General features: G+C 44.1%; 1 protein-coding gene across 1 annotated transcript in view; it reads left to right on the top strand.

Annotated features, from left to right (window-relative positions):
- Window positions 1-21,707, top strand: part of LOC124716837 (calphotin-like) — a 114,845-nt gene that overhangs the window by 13,270 nt on the left and 79,868 nt on the right. The window lies entirely within an intron of this gene.

Genomic DNA, 21,707 nt, shown 5'->3' with positions numbered 1-21,707 from the left:
ATTTGCGCCGTGTACCATCTTTGGTTTGGTGCATACAGCATCCGGCAACGGGGTCTGAGCAGTCGGTCGGTTGTTGCAGACGAATGAAGTTACCTCCGCGCGGTGTAGTCGGTTGAGGCCTGCACAGTGTCGGAGCGTGTGTGGATCTGTCCGATCGCTACTAGCTTCGTGGTTCACCGACCCAGGACAGAGGTTTCAACTACCAAAGCCACGTCTATCCATGTAGCGGTGGTTCGCTTCGGTGGTTTGTTGTTGTGGAGGTACTCCGGTGAGCAACACCGACAGCACGGAGTGGTTCTACTGCTGAGATTTAGTCGCCATACGGTGCAATTAACTATTTTGGTCGACTACTAATTCTTCACAGACGAATGGAAAAGCTGGTAGAAGCCGACCTCGGGGAGGATCACATTCGATTCCGTGGTAATATTGGAACACGTGAGGCAATACTGACCCTACGACTTATCTTAGAAGCTAGATTAAGGAAAGGCAAACCTACGTTTCTAGCATTTGTAGAGAAAGCTTTTCACAATGTTGACTGGAATACTCTTTTTCAAATTCTGAAAATGGCAGGGGTAAAATACAGGGAGCGAAAAGCTATTTACAATTTGCACAGAAACCAGATGGCAGTTATAAGAGTCGAGGGGCATGAAAGGGAAGCAGTGGTTGGGAAGGGAGTGAGGGAGGGTTGCAGCCGATCCCCGATGTTATTGAATCTGTATATTGAGCAAGCAGTGAAGGAAACAAAAGAGAAATTCGGAGTAGATATTAAAATACATGGAGAAGAAATAAAAACCTTGAGGTTCGCCGATGACATTGTAATTGTGTCAGGTCAGCAAAGGGCCTGGAAGAGCATTTGAACGGAATGGACACTGCCTTGAAAGGAGGATATAAGATGAATGTCAACAAAAGCAAAACGAGGATAATGGAATGTAGTCGAATTAAGTCGGGTGATGCTGTGGGAATTAGATTAGGATATGAGACGCTTAAAGTAGTAAAGGAGTTTTGCTATTTGGGGAGCAAAATAGCCGATGATGGTCGAAGTAGAGAGGATATAAAATGTAGACTGGCAATGGCAAGGAAAGCGTTTCTCAAGAAGAGAAATTTGTTAACATCGAGTTTAGATTTAAGTGTCAGGAAGTCGTTTCTGAAAGTGTTTGTGTGGAGCGTAGCCATGTATGGAAGTGAAACATGGACGATAACTAGTTTGGACAAGAAGAGAATAGAGGCTTCCGAAATGTGGTGCTACAGAAGAATGCTGAAGATTAGATGGGTAGATCACATAACTAATGAGGAGGTGTTGAATAGGATTAGGGAGAAGTTTGTGGCACAACTTGACTAGAAGAAGGGATCGATTGGTAGGACATGTTCTGAGGCATCAAGGAATCACCAATTTAGTACTGGAGGGCAGCATGGAGGGTAAAAATCGTAGAGGGAGACCAAGAGATGAATACACTAAACAGATTCAGAAGGATGTAGGTTGCAGTAGGTACTAGGAGATTAAGAAGCTTGGACAGAATAGAGTAGCATGGAGAGCTGCATCAAACCAGTCTCAGGACTGAAGTCCACTCCAACAACAACACGATTTGAGTGCACCAGTGGAATTTTCTGTCTTGTGGCCGTTGGTCTTCTGGGTGCCTGACCTGGGCACTCACGTATTTTCTCGCAGTGTTCTTTTAAGCGAAGTTAACTATTACCGTGTTTCAAATTCAAGTGTACCAACGGAATTTTCTGCCTAGTCGCCGTTAGTGTTCCGGATACCTGCTCTGGCCACTAACGTAATTTCGGGCAGCATCCTTTCCTCACCTGTTGTCGCTGTCCAACATGGTGTGTAATTTTGACACCAAATATAAACTCCATTGTGAATTATGACGTTTGTAACATTGCCGGTTTCAGTTCTGATGTACTGATTTAAGGGTAAGGAAGTCGTTGTGTCTATTTGCGACTGTCCCCCGGTTGGGTTCCGGCGGATCAAGTGTAGTTGGGCTCACCACCTGTTTCACCTAAGTGAACGAGGGCAGACCGAGCTCCCTGGAGGACTTCTGAGTGCCACCAGCGTTTAATTATCTGTTGTCAGTTATTTTAAATTTTAGGCTTATGGTTATTTGTTTGTTTTCTGATAATTTTGAAAAATTAATTTTTAAATTTATCTTTCAAGCTTAAACACTGCGGCCTTCTGCCTTTAAAGATTATGGTAATATATTTTAAAATTTTGAAGTTTAACTGTGGCTCTCAGCCATTGGACCTTGCATATGTTGCACCTTTAAATTATTTTATTGCTATCTTTATTGGATTTTTATCTTGTTAAGATTTCTTGTTGGAGGCCTTTAGCCGTGAAAGAGTTGCATTCGGTAAAGATTTGGCTATGTGCCGTTTTGGTTGTAAACGTTATTAAATTACAATAAATGACAATTAGAAGCAGAAACTGACCTTAACCCTTGGCCCTTTCCACAATCATATTACCTGTTCTGCCCAGCGGGTTTAGCTGGCGTTCATGATGTACTGTTGTGCCGTCAGAGTTCTGTCAAATACTACCAGCCATGACTTGCCCGTGACCAAGACGACAGGAGTAACACCACTGTATGCCTCTAAAACATCAGATGAACGGGACTTTCTCGAGCGCACCGCAATACTAGCTGGTGCTCACCATTAGTGCAGAATCGCGATTCATTAATGAACCCAGTGCGAGTCATATCATCACCAGTCCATGATTCCTGGTCCCAGAGCCACTCCCAAAGCATCCGTGTGGCGGTTTTAGTGGCAGTTTATGCATGGGGTGCTATTGTCCAACTCTACCTGCAGTTATCCCCCATGGAGTAGTGCCGGATGACAGAATATAACGAGGAATCCATTACTTGCTCCGGGTTGCAGGTGCAGATGCGAAGGCTTACGACATGCTTACAACAGTGTGGTCGAAGAACCTTTGATGACGAGTACCACTCCCATGTAGTCCAGTGTCGGCCCATCAGTAGTTGTTTTTGTTGTGGTCTTCAGTCATGAGACTGGTTTGATGCAGCTCTCCATGCTACTCTATTCTGTACATGCTTCTTCATCTCCCAGTACCTACTGCAACCTACATCCTTTTGAATCTGCTTAGTGTATTCATCTCTTGTTCTCCCTCTACGATTTTTACCCTCCACGCTGCCCTCAAATACTAAATTGGTGATCCCTTGATACCTCAGAACATGTCCTACCAACCGGTCCCTTCTTTTTGTCAAGTTGTGCCACAAACTCCTCTTCTCCCCAATTCTATTCGATACCTCTTCCTAAGTTACGTGATCTACCCATCTAATCTTCAGCATTCTTCTGTAGCACCACATTTCGAAAGCTTCTATTCTCTTCTTGTCCAAACTATTTATCCCCCACGTTTCACTTCCATACAAATACTTTCAGAAACGACTTCCTGACACTTAAATCTATACTCGATATTAACAAATTTCTCTTCTTCAGAAACGCTTTCCTTGCCATTGCCAGTCTACATTTTATATCCTCTCTACTTCGACCATCCTCAGTTATTTTGCTCCCCAAATAGCAAAACTCCTTTACTACTTTAAGTGTCCCATCTCTTAGTCTAATTCCAGAAGCATCCCAGATATGCTCAATAATACGTAGATGATATCTGTTCTTCCGGACATGTCCGAATGAACACATTCCATCTCCATATACACTCCTGGAAATGGAAAAAAGAACACATTGACACCGGTGAGTCAGACCCACCATACTTGCTCCGGACACTGCGAGAGGGCTGTACAAGCAATGATCACACACACGGCACAGCGGACACACCAGGAACCGCGGTGTTGGCCGTCGAATGGCGCTAGCTGCGCAGCATTTGTGCACCGCCGCCGTCAGTGTCAGCCAGTTTGCCGTGGCATACGGAGCTCCATCGCAGTCTTTAACACTGGTAGCATGCCGCGACAGCGTGGACGTGAACCGTATGTGCAGTTGACGGACTTTGAGCGAGGGCGTATAGTGGGCATGCGGGAGGCCGGGTGGACGTACCGCCGAATTGCTCAACACGTGGGGCGTGAGGTCTCCACAGTACATCGATGTTGTCGCCAGTGGTCGGCGGAAGGTGCACGTGCCCGTCGACCTGGGACTGGACCGCAGCGACGCACGGATGCACGCCAAGACCGTAGGATCCTACGCAGTGCCGTAGGGAACCGCACCGCCACTTCCCAGCAAATTAGGGACACTGTTGCTCCTGGGGTATCGGCGAGGACCATTTGCAACCGTCTCCATGAAGCTGGGCTACGGTCCCGCACACCGTTAGGCCGTCTTCCGCTTACGCCCCAACATCGTGCAGCCCGCCTCCAGTGGTGTCGCGACAGGCGTGAATGGAGGGACGAATGGAGACGTGTCGTCTTCAGCGATGAGAGTCGCTTCTGCCTTGGTGCCAATGATGGTCGTATGCGTGTTTGGCGCCGTGCAGGTGAGCGCCACAATCAGGACTGCATACGACCGAGGCACACAGGGCCAACACCCGGCATCATGGTGTCGGGAGCGATCTCCTACACTGGCCGTACACCACTGGTGATCGTCGAGGGGACACTGAATAGTGCACGGTATATCCAAACCGTCATCGCACCCATCGTGCTACCATTCCTAGACCGGCAAGGGAACTTGTTGTTCCAACAGGACAATGCACGTCCGCATGTAAACCGTGCCACCCAACGTGCCGGCCGAAGTGGCCGTGGGCTTAAAGGCGCTGCAGTCTGGAACCGCAAGACCGCTACGGTCGCAGGTTCGAATCGTGCCTCGGGCATGGATGTTTGTGATGTCCTTAGGTTAGTTAGGTTTAACTAGTTCTAAGTTCTAGGGGACTAATGACCTCAGCAGTTGAGTCCCATAGAGCTCAGAGCCATTTGAACCATTTTGAATCAGCCACCCAACGTGCTCTAGAAGGTGTAAGTCAACTACCCTGGCCAGCAAGATCTCCGGATCTGTCCCCCATTGAGCATGTTTGGGACTGGATGAAGCGTCGTCTCACGCGGTCTGCACGTCCAGCACGAACGCTGGTCGAACTGAGGCGCCAGGTGGAAATGGCATGGCAAGCCGTTCCACAGGACTACATCCAGCATCTCTACGATCGTCTCCATGGGAGAATAGCAGCCTGCATTGCTGCGAAAGGTGGATAACCAGCCGACTAGTTGCAATGGGTAAAGAAATTCTTTACCTAGGTTTCGACAAATATAAATTTGTCTTCTTCAGAAGGTAGCAGTTTTACATTAGTAAGGACTGATGTACCATCGACGTTTTTACAATTTTTGGCATAGAGCCATTTCTCACAAATCAAAGATAGCCCTAGAATTAGGGTTTGTCACGTGAATACAGAATAGTTCAGGGATCTTGCAGAGCCCACAACTGACTGAGTGTAATCGGCGGGCGTAGTTACTCTGAAACCAGGGCAGGTGGCGCTCGTGCCGAGAAACATGTCCCAAATGGTCCTATATGTCATAGTGAAAACTTGCGTCCGGAACCTGTATGCGCCTGTTACGAGGGGCTAATTCGAGACTGCGATAATTGTGATGTGACATTTGATTGTGTGACTTAGAGCGTGATTCTGTTCTACGGTCCTGCCTCGGGCATGGATGTGTGTGATGTCCTTAGGTTAGTTAGGTTTAAGTAGTTCTAAGTTCTAGGGGACTGATGACCTTAGAAGTTAAGTCCCATAGTACTCAGAGCCATTTAACCATTTTTTTGTTCTACGGTAACCACGAAACAATTTTTAAGCGAGGAAGCTCCTTCTACCTCCAAGGATGCACTTAAAAAACCTAAACGATCACCGGACCTAGTTACTTATGTGTGTCTCATTTCTGCCGTTCATGGTAGCTGATCAGCACGACGCAAATACCGCACCTGTGTTGTGATCACTGAGCAAGATGACTAAACTTATTACCCCTGTACCGTTCCTGTACCCTGTGGTAGTCGTCACTCTTTTCTCTGAATATACTCGATCGATATAACCATCAGATATCTGACTGCAACATATTGGCTGAAGATGGAGAAACCTGGGAGAGAGTTGCAAATCACTGGGCAAAACATAGAAGATAGGCGTCAACTAAAAGATTTGACGTGTGAACACTTGGCAAAAAGAGTGGAACGAGAGAGACAAGAGCCGTGAACTCAATTCATTTTTTCCAAAGTATCAGGGAACTGTTACGGTTGCGCCATGTAAAACCCGGCAGAGGAATGGTTCATATTGTGATTGGACGTGGTCCGTATGCCACGCACTTGCAGCTCATGTCGCTTTCAGAAAGCAATCGTTGCATATGCGGGGAAATTAGTTCCACAGAAGATTTTCTTTTGAAATGCACTAGATATAGGCACTTACGTAATAACATAGAACACATAACGGAAACAAAACTATACGATGCACTGAGAAACCCAGATACATGGGCACAGTTGAACACAATCGCGAACAACATATCAAAAGCAGAACGTGACATGTACGAACTGACTCATCAATACAGAAGGCGAGTAAGACGAAGACAGGCCAATATACGAGGGTTGTCCAGAAATTAAGTTGCGACCTGTTGCTAAATGGAAACCACAGCGAAAATCAGAAACATTTGATTTGCAAGAGTTACCTACACTTTCGAGATACTTCTCTACGTAGTCGCCGCTCCGACTTAGACATCCGTCGGAGCGTTGTACCAAATTTCCAACACCATCGTCATAGAAGGCAGCCGCCTGTGCTTTCCGATGATACTCTATGCTGGTCTATAGCGCGTTGCCTGCGCCCAAGTGTTGTCTTCGTATCCAGCGTTTCATGTGAACAGAGATGATGCACAGGGCTGTGTAGTGGGTGATCGAACACTTCCCACAGAAAAGGCTGCGGGAGCGTCTTCACTGCCCCTGCAGAGTGCGGCTGAGAACTGCCATGAAGAGGAAAGTGCGTGGCAGTTGTGTTAGGTGGGCTGCATTCATTAAGGCGAAGCCTCTCAGTGGACCCTACTACTTGGCGGGAGACATTTTTGCTTTGGGCACCTTTACTCGCTCGCAGTGCGCTCACAACTGAAAAGAGCGTCTTGATACGATCGACAGTAATACTAGAGGCGCTACCCAACACGTCTGTGCAAAGCTTGATCGGGTTTTCACTGTGGTGTCCATTTCGCAACCGATGGGAACTTACTTTCTAGACAACCCTCGTAGATAGCTGGAGTAGCTCCAATACTGACATAACAAAGACACACAAAATATACATAATATAAAACAACTGCTCCAGTCAATATTAATCAAAGATTGCAATTTATATTTTATTATGAATAAATCAAACTAAAAGTAGAAGTAATTAGAACAGTGCATGATTAGATATCGTTCTACAATCCACCTTAAACGTGTACCAAACATTGTTAAGTAGTTACACAGATGCATACATAATTGTAAATGCAATAATATGTATGTAATATAATTTCTTATATAAAGTAAGAAAGCAAAATCAAACAGTGTAAGTATACAACAGAAATAGACCATGCATATTATGCAATTGCAGAAAGTTAACTGGTCCACTATTTTAGAACTAACATTATTCTACAAATTTTGTTTACAAAATTAATGATAGGTTAGTCATGGCTTGTTATTTCTCCTACAGCCATGTAGGTACACTATATAACTTAATTAGATTACACTGAAGCAGGCTATTGTTCCAAAGCCATGCAGAATTTCCTTACTAACTAACCTAGCAATAGTAGTTCTTATGCAACCTAAGCAACACCAACCACACAGCACTCTAAGAAACAACACAAACATAGATTAGATCCTTATGGACTGAACAAATAGAGTTTCCCTGAAGAGAGATGTTCATGTGGAGAGTTACTAAAATGGGCAGCACCACATGTAGACTCTGGACTTGAAGTTCAGTACCAAGTCTCCTTCCCCAGGCGGTGTTGGTGAAGGGATTTATATACTTACTCCTACCTGTCTTCTTTCATTCTCTTCTTAAACTACACCTTAAGTTTATAACTTCCTGTTTCTGAATTCCTGTACTTTTCTTTAAAAAGAACTGTAATTGCTATAAGTAAATAAAAGATAACACCAACGTTCAGACAAAAGAACATGTAGTCCCACCGCCACGTGATGTGGAGCGGTACAAACCTGCATAAAGTAATAAGATGGCAGGCCCTAGGAGTCTTAATGCAACTTAAAAAAAAAAAGTGTCGCTTAACCTTCCGCACCAGCCCACAGCCCTGTACCTGCCTCAGGGTTCATTGAAAAGTAAACAAACTATAGCGGCACGCTCAAATTTCTAAAAACGTCAAGTGGTACACAGTGACAAACAGGCTGGAAAACGCCGGCCAAGATATTCTACGGGTAACAAACTGAACACACGTGGAACTTTATCCTTAAAAACTTGTTGGAGCTGAACTACCATTGACGACAAACCGCTTAGTTGTGTACAGTATAGTTACTAAAGAATAAAATTTTGATCAGGGCAATAAATTATGATCAGCGGTTACACCATTGGCATTCCGTAAACAGTGATTTAAGGGGATTTCGTAATATAAACTGCATCCACGAAGTATATACATTATGTCTACAACCGGATTGATTGTGAAAGTATTTGACATGTTACAGTGTGTTGAATGAAACAATGCTCCGATCGAGACATAGGCAGCTGTAGGTTGTCGATGAAATAAATCAAGAAAAGATTGGTAAAACATATAAATTTCTCTCCACTGAAGATTTGCTTAAAAGATGCACAGAGGAGCCAGTACGCAAAATGACAACGAGATCTTCAGCGCAGCAGGATGTACAGTGTGGTCGCAAATACTCTGGGAAGCTTCTAGGGTGTTGCAGATAGGTTCTGCTGAGAAGTAACTGTTAAGAAAAAATTAGATACATTGGACCGTTTCCGAGTTAACGAATCGGGCCACTGCGCGCAAATTCAAGCGGCCCGCCAGGGACGGTGTCGGCAAACGTGTCTTTTGTTAATTTCCTTAAAACCGAACAAGGCAGCGACACAAATATTGGACACGGGACGATTGTAATGATCCTGCCCGAGCCAAAGAAGGAGCAGTCTTGTGTGCTGCCACCTATGAGAAAAACTGACACTAAAGGTGTCTCGTGGTCCACTCGAATTTTCGCGCGCTACGTCCGAGAGTAGACGACATTCCATTAGAACTACTGACAGCCTTCGGAGAGCCAGTCCTGGCAAAACTCTACCATCTGGTGAGCAAGATGTATGAGACAGGCGAAATACCCTCAGACTTCAAGAAGAATTTAATAATTCCAATCCCAAAGAAAGCAGGTGTTGACAGATGTGAAAATTACCCAACAGTCAGTTTAATAAGTCACGGCTGCAAAATACTAACGCGAATTCCTTACATACGAATGGAAAAACTAGTAGAAGCCAACCTCGGAGAAGATCAGTTTGGATTCCGTAGAACACGTGAGGCAATACTGACCCTACGATTTATCTTAGAAGCTATATTAAGGAATGGCAAACTTACGATTCTAGATTTTGTAGATTTAGAGAAAGCTTTTGACAATGTTGACTGGAATACTCTCTTTCAAATTCTAAAGGTGGCAGGAGTAAAATACAGAGAGCGAAAGGCTATTTACAATTTGTACAGAAACCAGATTGCAGTTATAAGAGTCGAGGGGCATGAAAGGGAAGCAGTGGTTGGGAAGGGAGTGAGACAGGGTTGTAGCCCCTCCCCGATGTTATTCAATCTGTATATTGAGCAACAAGTAAAGGAAACAAAATAAAAACTCGGAGTAGGTAATAAAGTCCATGGAGAAGAAATAAAAACGTTGAGGTTCGCTGATGACATTGTAATTCTGTCAGAGACAGCTAAGAACTTGGAAGAGCGGTTGAAAGGAGTGGACAGTGTCTTGGAAGGAGGATATAAGATGAACATCAACAAAAGCAAAACGAGGATAATGGAATGTAGTCGAATTAAGTCGGGTGATGCTGAGGGAGTTAGATTAGGAAATGAGACACTTAAAGTAGTAAAGGAGTTTTGCTATTTGGGGAGCAAAATAACTGATGGTGGTGGAAGTAGAGAGGACATAAAATGTAGACTGGCAATGCAAGGAAAGCATTTCTGAAGAAGAGAAATTTGTTAACATTGAGTAGAGGAAGTCGTTTCTGAAAGTATTTGTATGGAGTGTAGCCATGTACGGAAGTGAAAAGCCGGTCGAAGTGGCGGTGCGGTTAAAGGCGCTGCAGTCTGGAACCGCAAGACCGCTACGGTCGCAGGTTCGAATCCAGCCTCGGGCATGGATGTATGTGATGTCCTTAGGTTAGTTAGGTTTAACTAGTTCTAAGTTCTAGGGGACTAATGACCTCAGATGTTGAGTCCCATAGTGCTCAGAGCCATTTGAACGGATGTGAAACATGGACGATAAATAGTTTGGACAAGAAGAAAAAGTATTGGGCAGCGTGGAGGGTAAAAATCGTAGGGGGAGGCAAGAGATGAATACACTAAGCAGATTCAGAAGGATGTAGGTTGCAGTAGGTACTGGGAGATGAAGAAGCTTGCACAGGATAGAGTAGCATGGAGAGCTGCATCAAACCAGTCTCAGGACTGAAGACCACAACAACCTCAACAACAAAGAAGAAAATAGAAGCTTTCGAAATGTGGTGCTACAGAAGAATGCTGAAGATTAGATGGGTAGATCACATAACTAATGAGGAAGTATTGAATAGGATTGGGGAGAGGAGAAGTTTGTGGTACAACTTGACTAGAAGAAGGGATCGGTTAATCGGACATGTTCTGAAGCATCAAGGGATCACCAATTTAGTATTGGAGGGCAGCGTGAAGGGTAAAAGTCGTAGAGGGAGACCAAGAGATGAATACACTAAGCAGATTCGAAAGGATGTAGGTTGCAGTAGGTACTGGGAGATGAAGAAGCTTGCACAGGATAGAGTAGCAAGGAGAGCTACATCAAACCAGTCTCAGGACTGGAGACCACAACAACAACAACAACACGTCCGGATATTCTAAGTTCAGTGCTAATGAAATCGGAAACGGCGCAACGTATCGAATATTTTTCTCAGCGCAACGCACTCTGCAGCATTCTTCTCCCTCTACAGCTACCGGTATGTTCAATGAAGAATATTCATCTGATCTGAAGAGCATGAACGCATTAGGAATTGTCGTAGGGACGAACAGCAAAAATTTGACGGAGCTATCTGACAGGAAACACATAGTCGGCACGGAGCAGAGAATGTTTCAGGTCGTTGAAAGAGCTCTGGCTGAAGAAATACAGCAGAAAATACAGAACCTGTGATTGAGGAAGATGAAGGTTGCCTGCGTGGTCTGCAATAGCAGTTGAACCACACGATTGAAAAAGACTTTTTTCTTCTGCTCCAATCTTTAAACGTTTTCTTCTCGAAACAACTTTTTTCAGCGCATGATGTGATGTAGGGTCTCGACGGATTAATCTACTCATTTTACTTTTTTAAATGAGAAATAAGTAATTTTTACAATCGTATTGCATTTTTGCATTGATGAAATTAAAATTTGAATTAAAGAAAGCTGCCGCTAACGCCCCAAAACTTAATTTTTCTAGAAAGGACAGCACAACACGGTTTTAGGACTTGTGTCCCATCTTCAGGTACATATTACAATGTGAGTCCATAAAGGTTGCATAACTGACGTTAAAATATGTTAAAATACTGCATCCCTGCTACATGGCGTGGATGCACTACTTTAATATATGTTGAAACAATCGTTCAAATGGCTCTGAGCACTATGGGACTTAACAGCTGAGGTCATCAGTCCCCCAGAACTTAGAACTACTTAAACCTAACTAACCTAAGGACATCACACACATCCAACCCAAGTCAGGATTCAGGATTCGAACCTGCGACCGTAGCGGTCGCGAGATTCCAGACTGAAGCGCCTAGAACCACTCGGCCACCAAGGCCGGCTAATATATGTTAACTTATTTTCACCTCATTTGTGAATCCTTTATCGACTCACATCGACCTGTGGCTCACCTGAAGATGAGACAGCGGTCCTGAAACCGGGGTGTACTTTCCTACCAAAAAATATTTAATTTTTACAACTCTATCGGTTTTTATCGTTGGTGATGAATAAGTGGAGGATGTAGCGTCAAGAGAAACGTGTATCGAATTTTCAACATTATATTTAAACATTCTAACTTATAAAAACATTTCAGTAAATTGATAAAATTTCAAACAGCTGCTATTTTTTTTTCTTTTGAGGACCTTTTCTGCACCCCATCGTGATGACCCCGCAACTTTATTCTGACTTCAATATTATCTTTTTTTATGGGTTTCAGAAATAGCCAGGAGCCTCCACAACGTTTCGCAAAACTCCCGGATGTGCCGCGAGGCGCTTAATTTGACATGGACTACAACTGCTCTTTTCCATTTGTTAAGAGACAAAAAAATGTTTCATACAAGAATGTATGTATAATAACGTGGTAAAACGCCATTTTAACAAAAACAATCCTCGTGTGAAAGAATTCCGAACTTTTACCTATTTTTCGTGCCTCTCGAAGAGAGCACGTAGCGAATCGACATGGGAAGGGGTGAATGACAACGGGGTCTGGTGCCCACTTGAGACTTTCCCTCAGGCTTCATCTGACACCGTCCCCTTTTGCACAACGTCGCCAAACTGAGTGTCCACTGACCACTTTTTCGCAGAGAACACCATCTGGTCCCAGTTACGAAATGAGAGCTCAGGTTGCCGACGTAGGATGCCGCAAGGGGGAGGGGGGGAGGGCTCCGAGGAGGTAGTGGTAAGTGGACCTCAGACGAACGCAATGCTGCCTGCTGTGCCGAAGTGGAGGTGGGGGGGGGGGGGGGGGGGAAGACAGCGCAGAAGGCCAGCGACCTTGGTCGGTGAGAGGTGAGACCTCCACAGACCTTGCCGTCAGCCGAGAGTCGCGTGACCAATACCGTAGTAGCGTGTCCAGCAGCCTCACAAATGAACACTTGCACACGCAAGGGCTAACCGGGTATGCTCACATTTCGCGACGACTTACACTATGTGATTAAAAGTATCCAGACAGGCCCAAAAACATACGTTTTTCATATTAGGCGCATTATGCTACCACCTACTGACAGCTTCTCTATATCAGACATCGTGAGAGAGTAGAATGGGGCGCTCAACGGAACTCACGGGCTTCGATCGTCAAATGGTTCAAATGGCTCTGAGCTCTATGGGACTCAACTGCTGTGGTCATTAGTCCCCTAGAACTTAGAACTACTTAAACCTAACTAACCTAAGGACATCACACACATCCATGCCCGAGGCAGGATTCGAACCTGCGACCGTAGCGGTCGCGCGGCTCCAGACTGTAGCGCCTAGAACCGCTCGGCCACCCAGGCCGGCCTTCGAACGTCGTCAGGTGATTGAGTGTCACTTGTGTCACACGACTGTAAGCAAGATTCCCACTAGGTCCATTGTTTCCGATGTGATAGTGTAGTGGAAACGTGAAGGAATACGTACAGCACAAAAGCGTACAGGCCGACCTCGTCTGTTGACTGACAGAGACCGCCGACAGTTGAAGAGGGACATCTACATCTACATGATTACTCTGCAATCCACATTTAAGTGCTTGGCAGAGGGTTCATCGAACCACAATCATACTATCTCTCTGCCATTCCATTCCCGAACAGCGCGCGGGAAAAACGAACACCTAAACCTTTCTGTTCGAGCTTTGATTTCTCTTATTTTATTTTTATGATCATTCCTACCTATGTAGGCTGGGCTCAACAAAATATTTTCGCATTCGGAAGACGAAGTCGGTAACTGAAATTTCGTAAATAGATCTCGCCGCGACGAAAAACGTATTTGCTTTAATGATTTCCATCCCAACTCGCGTATCATATCTGCCACACTCTCTCCCCTACTACGTGATAATACAAAACGTGATGACCTTTTTTGCACCCTTTCGATGTCCTCCGTCAATCCCACCTGGTGAGGATCCCACACCGCGCAGCAATATTCTAACAGAGGACGAACGAGTGTAGTTTAAGCTGTCTCTTTAGTGGACTTGTTGCATCTTCTAAGTGTCCTGCCAATGAAACGCAACCTTTGGCTCACCTTTCCCACAATATTATCTATGAGGTCTTTCCAACTGAAGTTGTTCGTAATTTTTACACCCAGGTACTTAGTTGAATTGACAGCCTTGAGAACTGTACTATTTATCGAGTAATCGAATTCCAACGGATTTCTTTTGGAACTCATGTGGATCACCTCACACTTTTCGTTATTTAGCGTCAACTGCCACCTGCCACACCATACAGCAATCGTTTCTAAATCGCAGTGCAACTGATACTGGTCTTCGGATGACCTTACTAGACGGTAAATTACAGCATCATCTGCGAACAACCTACGAGAGCTGCTCAGATTGCCACCCAGGTCATTTATATAGATCAGGAACAGCAGAGGTGCCAGGACGCTTCCCTGGGGAACACCTGATATCACTTCAGTTTTACTCGATGATTTGCCGTCTATTACTACAAACTGCGACCTTCCTGACAGGAAATCACGAATCCAGTCGCACAAAGACGATACCGCATAAGCCCGCAGCTTGATTAGAAGTCGCTTGTGAGGAACGGTGTCAAAAGCTTTCCGGAAATCTAGAAATACGGAATCAACCTGAGATCCCGTGTCGATAGCGGCCATTTCTCCGTGCGAATAAAGAGCTAGCTGCGTTGCACAAGAACGATGTTTTCTGAAACCATGCTGATTACGTATCAGTTGATCGTTCCCTTCGAGGTGATTCATAATGTGTAATGGACAGACATTTACACAGATCATCACACAGGAATTCAAAACAGCATTAGGATCCACTGCATGTACTACAACAGTTAGGCGGAAGGTGGGAAAACATGGATTTCATGGTCGAGCGGCAGCTCATAAGCCACACATCACGCCGGTAAATGCCAAACGACGCGTCGCTCGGTGTAAGGAGCTTAAATTTTGGACGATTGAACAGTGGAAAAACGTTATGTGGAGTGACGAATCACGGTACACAATGTCGTGATGCGATGGCAGGGTGTGGATTTGGCGAATGCCCAGTGAGCGTCATTTGCCAGTGTGCATAGTTCCAACAGTAAAATTCGGAGGCGGTGATGTTATGGTATGGTGTTTTTTTTCATGGAGGAGGCTTGCACCCGATGTTGATTTCCGTGGCAATATCATAGCACAAGCCTACATTGATGTTTTAAGCACTTTCTTGGCTCCCTTTGTTGAAGAGCAATTCGGGAATGGCGACTGCATCTTTCAAGTGAGCAGCTGTTCACAACGCACGGCCTGTAGCGGAGTGGTTGCACGACAATAACATCCCTGTAATGGACTGGCCTGCACAGAGGCCTGACCTGAATACTACAGATCATCTTTGGGATATTTTGGAACGCCGACTTCGTGCCAGAGCTCACCGACCGACATCTACACCTCTCCTCAGTGCCTCAGTGCCGTTCCCCAAGAAACCTTCCAGAACTTGGTTGAACGTATGGCTGCGACAGTGGAAGCTGTATTCAAGGCTAAGGGTCTGCCAACACCATATTAAATTCCAGCAGCCGGCCGGAGTGGCCGAGCGGTTCTAGGCGCTTCAGTCTGGAACAGCGCGTCCGCTACGGTCGCAGGTTCGAATCCTGCCTCGGGTATGGATGTGTGTGATGTCCTTAGGTTAGTTAGGTTTAAGTAGTTCTAAGTTCTAAGGCACTGATGACCTCAGCTGTTAAGTCCCATAGAGCTCAGAGCCATTTGAACCATTTCTCAATTCCAGCATTACGGATGGAGGGCGCCACGAACTTGTAAGTCATTTTCAGCCAGGTGTCCGGATACTTTTGGTCGCATAGTGTATTTGTCACTCATGTTCGAGTATAGTCACCCTGTACATATAAAGATGACATCAACCGGAGTACCCCCATGGGGGTGGAATAGAATCGCTCTTATTCTCTATATACATTTTTACATCCCGCAGCAAGTCTAGACGACAGGTATACACTTTTTAGACAACGGAAACGGTGGAGAGGGTTCCACAACGTGACACACTCTAAGAAAGAAAAAAGCGACGTACCACGATGGAGGTGTCCGAATGAGATGCAGATCGGTAGATGTGATGTACAGGTACAGACAAACAAATGATTAGAGTTCGGGAAAATATGGACGGTTTATTCAAGAGAAAGAGTTTCACAAACTGAGCAAGCCACTGGCGCGTTGGACCACCTCCGTAACTTGTGGAAGCAGTTATTCGACGTGGCACATGTTATTGGTGGTCCTTCTGAGATATATGGTGCCAAATACTTGTCAGTTGGCGAGTAAATCTCGAAGTGGTTTCCAGAGACCTGTCAATAATGCTCCAAATGTTCTCGGTCGGGGAGATATGCCGGCCAAGGTAGAGCTTGGCAAGAGCGAAGACGTAAATTAGAAATTCTTGCCGAATGTGGGCGGGCATTATCTTGCTGCAATGTTAGCGCAGGATGGTCCATCATGAAGGTCAACAAAACGGGACGTAGAATATCGTCGACGTGCCGCTGTGCCTTCAGGGTGCAGCGGAGGACAACCTAAAGGAGTTATGAAACGGCTTCCAGACCATCACTCCTCGTTGTCGAGCCGCGTGTCGTGTTGCAGACAGGTTGGTTTCGCGCTGCTGTCGGTGGCGTGTCTAGACACACATTCTCTAGTCATGAGGGCCGTGTCACTGAACACAATTCTACTACAGTCAATGAGATTCCAGGCCGAAGACGTGTCTGAAGGTGCCCCAGAGAGCTGTGGCGTACCAACCAGTCGCCCGCCATATATCCGGACAATCAGGGATGATGGTCTAGTTGTTGTCGTTGTTGTGGTGGTGGTGTTCAGTCCTGAGACTGGTTTGATGCAGCTACTATATACTGCGCCAGCTTCTTCATCTCCCAGTACCTACTGCAGCCAACATCCTTCTGAATATGCTTAGTGTATTCATCTCTTGGTCTCCCTCTACGATTTTTACCCTCCGCGCTGCCCTCCAATACTAAATTGGTGATCCCTCGATGTCTCAGAACATGTCCTACCAACCGATCCCTTCTTTTAGTCAAGTTCTGCCACAAGCTCCTCTTCTCCACAATTCTGTTTACCACCTCCTCATTAGTTATGTCATCTACCCATCTAATCTTCAGCGTTCTTCTGTAGCACCACATTTCGAAAGCTTCTGTTTTCTTCTTGTCTAAACTATTTATCGTCCATGTTTCACTTCCATACATGGCTACACTCCATACAAATACTTTCAGAAACGACTTCCTGACATTTAAATCTATACTCGATGTTAACAAATATTTCTTCTTCAGAAACGCTTTCCTTGCCATTGCCATTCTACATTTTATATCCTCTCTACTTCGACCATCATCAGTTATTTTGCTCCCCAAATAGCAAACCTCCTTTACTACTTTAAGTGTCTCATTTCCTAATCTAATTCCCTCAGTATCACCCGATTTAATTCGTCTACATTCCATTATCCTCGTTTTGAATTTGTTGATGTTCATCTTATACCCTCCTTTCATGACACCGTCCATACCGTTCAGCTGCTCTTCCAAGTCTGTTGCAGTCTCTGACAGAATTACAATGTCATCTGCGAACCTCAAAGTTTTTATTTCTTCTCCATGGATTTTAATACCTACTCTCGGACTTTTCTTTTGTTTCCTTTATTGCTTGCTGAATATACGGATTAAATAACATCGTGGATAGGGTACATCCTTGTAGCCTGGGGTCTAGTACGCCAATTCATTTCGTGGCAGGACCGCTTTGGTTGTTACCTGCGGCACCCTTACAGGGTTTGTTGTTTTTCATGGCAAGCCATCTTTTGCTTCCATTTCACCAAGACAATGCCAACCCCTACTGGGCGAGAGCTTCTACTGCTTGTCTTCGTGCTTTTTTTTTTTTTTTTGTTTGAGTGAGTGAGGAGTTTTTAATGTGCGGTGCTGAAGGTATCATCAGACTTACGAACGTGAAAGCATCTACTTCCTCTTAACGCTTACGTACACACATGATTTTTTTCTTTGTTCACATTTTTGGCAAGGCACCTTTCGAATTATGTAAGTTTCATTCGCTTCCATGAACAATTGTTAAAAATGGGTATTCCAATTTTCATGTTCACGTGTTAACGGTATGATGCTGTGAGCAAATGACGTAAATGATGTACGGCCTCACTACTTTTAGTATGCAGTAAGTTGAGAATTTCGGTCGGCTGGTAAGGATGCTCGGATTGTCGGAAGCAATTAAGGTGACTGCTCGCGTTAAACAGGAAATCCGGTATCGAGTCCCGGTCTAGCACAAATTTTCAACTTTCGCCACTGAATTATGTCAATCCCTGATTCTATCTAACGTCGGTACCTCCCTTTAAATATTCATATTTACGACTGCTGTATCAAAAAACAGTTGTATCTGTTCCGCAGGACATGTCCATCAGAACAGGCACCAGACACATACAGGGTGCGGAAGAACAATTTGGCCAAACGTTTAGGGCATAAACACAGCATAAAACGAATTAATTTGAGTATAGGAACTAGAAGTCGCAATGGAAAACTTACGGTGCCATGCCAGCGTGAAATCGGTGGTAAGTTTGAACATTGGTTACGACATGCTTACGTTGGTTAAGTGTTGGCAAATAGTGTACAAAAGCATCTCATTTTTCCTGTATTTTACCTCCCTATGACATATTGACAGAGGAAACATGGACATGCGAATCCTTTTATTTCCAAAAAAAGTGCTGTGTGGTACACCAGGAAAGCACGATACTCGTGTATGTGATGCTTTAATTTTCCTTGCTCTCATCGTGATGATTGTTAATCCACATTTCTGGTTTACGTATACATTTTCTGCTAAATATATTTCTTTCTGAGTAAACCTTTCCATATGCCATGTTTCAGTTCCGTTCCTGTAGAGCCCAAAATATGCAACTGCGACCTATAGATCCTATACTCAAATTCCTTTGTGTCATGCTGTATTTCTGGCCTACACTTTTAGTCAAATTTTTCTTCTGTATCCTGTATAGAGGATTAAATTATTTTCTTTTATGATTTTGTGGGCGTTGTCAACGAGGAAAAGTTTCGTGAGAGTTTGAAATTACTTGAAAAAATTTGTTTAAATCACTAAGTACTCTGTTTTCCAGATATTGGATGAATACGGTACGTATATCCGCGCGTCATGGACGACATTTTTTTTCTACCCTCAGATCCACCCATCTCATAGGTGTTTCTTAGTCGCACAGCGATTCTTTTCAAAGTGAGAAGTGCGTACCAAGTTCGGTTAAAATCGGTTCAGTATTTTAGGATATGTGGAACATACATAAACATATAAGTACATCTATTTTTATAATATCTATAATATCATATGTACGGAGTATGCATATACAGGATGTAAATTTTAAGTAGACAAACAAGAATAAGTCGAAAAATAAGTTTCACAAGAAAAAATTATTATCGACGGGGACATCTGCTGGTGCTAAAATTACCCCTCCACCCCCCAGCCCCCTGGGGGTGGGACGGGAGATGGGAACCCCCATTTTTATTGCAGAATCAGATTCTACATAAAAAACTACGTACATTTTGTCTTAAACATTTGTTTTGATTCTTGGTTGTTGGCGCTGTAATTCGAGAAAATTCATATTCTCTTTTTTGCGTGGAAATGGGTTACGGATAAATAAAAAATACTTATTTACTTCGTAAATTTTGATTCGCTAGAACTAAAACTCTCTCTCCTCATAGGATGGTGTCTGACACAGAGGAATTAGACTTTTACAAATGTTGACAAAGAAAATTTATCCGAATCTGCGTAAAAAATAAATATGTGGGTCAACATTTGTAAAACTCTAATTCCTCTCTCTCAAACCGCACCCTATGGGGAGAGAGGGAGACTTTTAGTTTTAGCGGATCAAAATTTACGAAGTAAATAAGTATTTTTTATTTATCCGTAACCTTTTTCGACGCAAAAATGAGAACATGGATTTTCTTGTATTACAGCGTCGACTACAATGAATCAAAACAAATCTTTAGGACAAAATGTACGTAGTTTTTTGTGTAGAATCTGACTCTGCAATAAAAAATGGAGGTCCTCATTTGATATTTTAAAGTTGCCTATCGCCCCACCCCTATGGGGCTGGGGTGGCGATCTAATTTTAGCACTAGCGGATGTCCTCCTCGAAAATAATCAACTTTGGATTCTACACATTTTTTCGTGTAAAGCTTATTTTTCGAGTTATTCTGGTTTGTCAACGTAAAATTTACACCCTGTATATGAAGGAGCAGCGCCTGTGTTATTAAGAAGCACGATGCAGTTTTACTTCGGGCACATGTGGATGTTAGAAGCAACAGGTGCTGCAGAGATTAGACCCATCAAGAAATATATGGAATGTATTAGCAGATGCGAATATGATCCACCTTCAGCTGTATGTTGGAATGACGATACTGAAAACTTTTAGAGGCCGTGACTCGAAACAGGATTTCCAACTTAACACTAGCAGTCATCTCAACAGCTTCGGCCATCCGTGCACAAATAACGGCCAGACACGAACTTCCATATTTTGTCGTCATTATATCGCAACTTTCACTCGTACGTAACATATATTCTCGTCCACCAAGGGCAAATTTGTTGAGAATTGAGAGCCTGGTGTTGTTGTTGTGGTCTTCAGTCCTGAGACTGGTTTGATGCAGCTCTCCATGCTACTCTATCCTGTGCAAGCTCCTTCATCTCCCAGTACCCACTGCAACCTACATCCTTGTGAATCTGCTTAGTGTATCCATCTCTTGGTCTCCTTCTACGAGTTTTACCCTCCACGCTGCCCTCCAATGCTAAATTTGTGATCCCTTGATGCCTCAGAACATGTCCTACCAATCGATCCCTTCTTCTAGTCAAGTTGTTCCACAAACTTCTCTTCTCCCCAATCCTATTCAATACCTCCTTATTAGTTACGTGATCTACCCACCTAATCTTCAACATTCTTCTGTAGCACCACATTTCGAAAGCTTCTATTCTCTTTTTGTCCAAACTATTTATCATCCATGTTTCACTTCCATACATGGCTACACTCCATACAAATACTTTCAGAAACGACTTCCTGACACTTAAATTTATATTCGATGTTAACAAATTGCTCTCCTTCAGAAACGCTTTCCTTGCCATTGCGAGTCTACATTTTATATCCTCTCTACTTCGACCATCATCAGTTATTTTGCTCCCCAAGTAGCAAAACTCCTTTACTGCTTTAAGTGTCTCATTTTCTAATCTAATTCCCTCAGCATCACCCGACTTAATTCGACTACATTCCAGTAAACTCGTTTTGCTTTTGTTGATGTTCATCTTATATCCTCCTTTCAAGACACACAGCCTGGTATCAGTGAATAAATACGAAATAGGAGTGCCTGAGTTATTAAGGAGTACGATGCAATGTTCCTTCGATCATGCACGCATTCCGCATTTATTCGACAATACCAGGTTCTCAATTCCCAATAAATATGTCCTTGCTGGACGGGAATATAGGTAAAGTGCGAAATCAGGCTGCGACGCATAGATGGCGACGTACAGCAGTTTCGGTCTGGTCGTGATTCGCCCGCGGATAGCTGAAGCAGTTAAGGCGATCCATTATGTAAAACAGGAAGTATGGGTTTGTGTTCGGATCCAGGACAGATTTTCATTATCATCATTGCAATATACAGCCGATCCCGGTTCATATTCAGAACTATGAATACATTTCTAGTGTGGATATGGCTCTGAGCACTATGGGACTTAACATCTATAGTCATCAGT

Source organism: Schistocerca piceifrons, chromosome 9 (assembly GCF_021461385.2).
Source record: "Schistocerca piceifrons isolate TAMUIC-IGC-003096 chromosome 9, iqSchPice1.1, whole genome shotgun sequence".
Classification (NCBI taxonomy): Eukaryota; Metazoa; Arthropoda; class Insecta; order Orthoptera; family Acrididae; genus Schistocerca; species Schistocerca piceifrons.
Note: the sequence above shows the minus strand (reverse complement) of the source record. Positions and strands in the feature narration are given on the sequence as shown.